Here is a 4,675-nt window from a genome sequence, read left to right on the forward strand (position 1 = left end):
AAAACCAAAGAGTCACATTTACATTAGTATTCAAAATCTTTGTTTAATACTTTGTTGATCCAAGTTTAAGAGCAATTACAGTTTGAAATGTTCTTTACAGTTCTCCAGCTCATCAGGTTGGATGGAAGTCAAATTTACACTAATCAAAAATATGTCAGAACTTACAGCAAGCATCTACAATACACAAGAAAAAGAAAAGAGAAATGTTTTAAATGTTTCAAATTGTCAAAAAAAAAAGTTGTTCTATGAGCAAAGCAATACTAGATAAGATGTGAAGTTTTCACCTGATGAAGGTTACCATCACTCACAAACTAAGTCACAGCTCTTAGTTTACAGCACAGATAAAATGAAACTCATCATAATCAGACTTGATGAACCAGAGATGGTCTCCTTCTTTCTCCATGGCTCCATTGGTGTCACAGTTTTCTTTTGGTTCATTGTGACCCCAGTGTTTAAACTCTACATCACTGTCATCAACACAGAACCAGTAATGGAGAGAGGAGGCGTAGTGAAGGCAGAGCCATACGAAAGGACTGTTGGTTTTCTCAGCCTCCAGTTCAGCAAAGTTCTGCATCTGTTTATCCAGGATGGAGGCCAGCTCTTTGTGGTTATGTCTGCAGTAGCTCAGGGCTTCTTCCCAAGTCTTGTTTTGGTCAATCAATAAAAAGGTGAATCTCAAAAAGAAACTTAAGCCTGTTTTATATGACAGAAAGTCAAGCAACTCCATGTAGGATATAACGTAAACAGCACAGTCAGAAATAAAATAAGTTTGTAGCAGGCATGTACATGATCTAATGGTCTGAATGCTGATTGCAGTAATCTACATTATTAGCAAATATAGAGGGCCCCAAAACCAAATTTTGCCTAGGGCCCCATGGAGCATTGGGCCGGCCCTGCCCCCCATCATCAAAGTCAACTCACCACCAGGGAATGGTTAGTAAACAGTTCTGCCTCTGTCTTCACCAAAGACGAGTGCTAAGGGCACATATACTTGAACACGGTGTTGATGAGCACAGAAGTCCAATAACAGAACACCACTTGGGTTTAGATCAGAGTGGCCAAACCTCTCCAGGTCTCACTATCATTGCCTGGAGAGGCAATGATAGTGCCTCTCCAGGCACTATCATTGCAGCAGAACCTTGTTCTGCTGCCTCTTCTCCAGCAGAACAAGGAGAAGAGGCACTCTCCAGAACCCCTCCAACGACTCCAAAAAAGGTGGGTAATCTGAACTGCTGTTTGTCACATAAGTACAAACAGTCAGAAACCGTCCCCCGACAAATAGGTGAAGGAAAGTTACCCTTTTCACAGGGGTGGATCCCAACACACAGGCAACAAGATGGGAGGCAAAAAGTATCTCCTTTTCTGTGCCCCTCGCTATGGCCGACTCAACAGACCCTGATCCAAAGTCCAAGCGGAGCCCAGTTCAATCCCACCATGTGATGGTGGGATTGAGTAGGTCTTCAAAGTAGTCAGCACAAGTTATTCTGCTTGTCCTCTGTGAACTTTTATTACACCCGAGTTTTTGCATCATCAACCACCCGAGCTGCATGGTGCTGCTTCTGGGGTACCACAGAAGCAGGGGGACCTGCTTCTGTGGGACCCCACAGATAGAGACCTGATAGGTCTCTATCTTCAGCTGTCCAGCTTCCCTCCCTTTTGGTGCCCATGAGCTGATTCTAGGGTTGTCCTCAAAACAGGCACTGACAACCTTGTGGCCACAACTTCAATAAATCACCTTGACAATGGACGCAGGGAATGTGGCCGACTCTGTGTGGACCATGTTTCACCCACTTCCTCCAAAATGTGTCCGTGATCTTTTCATAGATGTAGATCTATGAGGACATTATGGCAAATGTCAGCTTCACAGTCGATATTTAAAAGTGATACCCGGTCATCCTCAGCCTTCAACACCAGTTGTACACACATCAGATATGTGTAAAGGTTGCTAATGTAAGAAGTCGTTGTTTGTCGCTAGAAAATGACTGATGATAGTATGACTGAGTTCCAGTTTTTACAGGAATTTCAAGGACTGGGTCAGGAATCACAGGATATCTTAAATCATCTGAACTGACTGACCATGGTGTCAGTGTCACTGAAAAAGTTTTCTTTATGTTGGAGTTGCAGGTAAACTGTTATATAATATGTGTGTATCACAACATCCGTGATACACACATACTGTATAACAGTTTAGAAGAGTAGTTGCATTGGCCTCTCACTGTTTCTTTGGTGAAAAACAGTGAGAGGACCAAGTTTACGAATAATACATGAAGACTTCTGACATTGTTCACAATAGTCAGTTGTGTACAGCTCACAGTCTGTGTTAATACTATATTGGGTCAGATAGTGTGACATATAAAACAAAAAGACTCCAGGCTTGTCCCGATGTACTGCATCCTTCATCTTCAGTGTTTCAAACTGCAAAGACACTTTTTTGTAATGTCTGTGTTGGCAAAGAACTCTTTGCCCATGAGCTGATTCTAGGGTTGTCTTCAAAACAGGCTCTGACAACCTTGTGGCCACAACTTCAATAAACCACCTTGACAATGGACGCAGGGAATGTGGCCGACTCTGTGCTGACCATGTTCCACCCACTTCCTTCAAAATGTGTAGAGCTAACTACCTGTGGTTGTAAAGGTAACTCGCTCAACCTGTGAGCAAGCAAACACATCCAGGTCCATTTGGTCAAAGGGAACACTGACACTTTCAAAAGCAACAAAGTCTTCCGATGCCTTTGCTGTTAAATCCGTAGTTGTGGTTTTGATTCCCAGCACTTATGCTTTCAGAATGAACTTCCTCATCCTTACCTTCCATGTCCTTTTGGACTTCGAGGACAATGTCAAAAGCAAAGTATTTTGATCTGTCATCATGAGAGCTCTCTACTGAAATGTCATTGCCTCTTAAGTTACATCCTAACATTTCATATTCCTTTGTAAGAAATCTAAGGCCCCAAACCAATATCAAAGATCATCTTGACTTTGTATGCAGTTAAAATGTTTTGTAAGATCAGTTTGAAGTCGCCTCTCTCAAATCAATCTACCTCCAACAAAAAGCAAACTGAAAACTCTTGTATTTCCAATGCATAATCTCTTTGAACCTTTATGACATCGTCAATGAGAACACTGAGGTGCTCATTGACATGATGATGTCACACAATCTGTGTCAGGTTCTTGTTTGTTTTAGTTGCTATGGAAACACAAGGAGGTATGTGTGGTATAAGATTACTGTCAATTAAAAATGCATGCATAGACATCTAATTTTGTAATGTAAGTTAATAAATGTGCATAAATTAAAATTTTATATTTCTCCTGTTTACCTATGAGAATACTCGTAAACAGATTAATTAATAAAAGTATAGGTTTTATAAAGAGAGTAAGTATTTTCCCAGCAAACCACACATCAGTCACATTTAGGAACTGGCTCTAAGACATCTTCTTGATCTATTTTGAATTGTGGGTGAGGAGCAGGCACGTGCAGAGGGGGGGCCTGGGGGTGCTTGAGCACCTGCCCTTTTTGCTCCTTGACCCAAAGTGCCCTTTTGGTCAATTTTTTTTATTATTATTATTATTTATCTTTTATTTTTTGTATTATTTCCTAAGCCCTCTTCTGACACATAATAACATGTACTAAAATTATTTGTAATTATTTGTTTTGTTTTTTTGTTGGGTATTTTTTGTACAACATAATAAGCCCTCCGGTCACCGTGTTACCTTTGACCTTTTGCCCGTGACGCATGACGCAGTTGTCTCTCGCGCAGTGAGATAAGGCGACTAACTGGAGCTGAACGTAGCAAACGTTCCAGATTACAGATCAGCTTTTGGTGAATTAAAAAAAAAACGTTTTTGGTGAGTAAAGTGGAGTAGACTTGCTACTTGTCAGATGACAGAAAACGTTGAAGTATCGTTTTTGCTTCAGCACGGAGTAGCGGTTTAAGCAGAGAGGTAATGAAATACAGCAGACACTGACAGGCCTCTGCGTCTGCCTTACTCTGAAGAACTACTGAGCAGGAGGAGACAGCCAGGTGAGGAAAAACTGTTCTGATCTATCGATTCAGTATTTTTATCATACAGACAATTTACCTAACGCCAGAATAAATGCAATGTACATTATGCAGCAAAGGAAATTAGAAGATCGGACATTTATCCATTATGGAGATGACAAGTTTTGGGCAGGCGATGTGCCCCATATTGCATAAGCGATACTGAAGAATGACTGCTATCATTAGCGATACAAGGAAGAAGCTTTTCAGTTATCTAGCTTTGGTAGCAAAGTCGTTAGCTAGCAGCTAGCTAATAGCACAACAACAACAGAATCTTGAAGGAGAATAGCACTTAAATAAAAGTCCAACAAGGATATGCATTTAGAATTAAAAATGACTCACCCTGAATTACCATGATAGATATAATGTGTGTAATAAAAGTGTCATTAATGAAGGGGAAAAAACTCAATCCAGACTTTAAATAAGTTTAGGGTCTGGTTTGCAGAGTATGAAGTTATTTTTTCCCCCCAATTATTCAATAAAAAAAAGTGACCTCAGTTAAGTAAAATAAAATTGTTAATAAAACCTTTGGAATTGTAATGATTTATTTTTCAAAAAACAAAACGTCTTGTTTAAAAAACTTTTTTTAAAATTAAATAACTAATTTTTGTCTTGTGAACTTAAAAAGTTATTTGCCAA

Source organism: Poecilia formosa, unplaced genomic scaffold (genome assembly GCF_000485575.1).
Source record: "Poecilia formosa unplaced genomic scaffold, Poecilia_formosa-5.1.2 Scaffold402, whole genome shotgun sequence".
Classification (NCBI taxonomy): Eukaryota; Metazoa; Chordata; class Actinopteri; order Cyprinodontiformes; family Poeciliidae; genus Poecilia; species Poecilia formosa.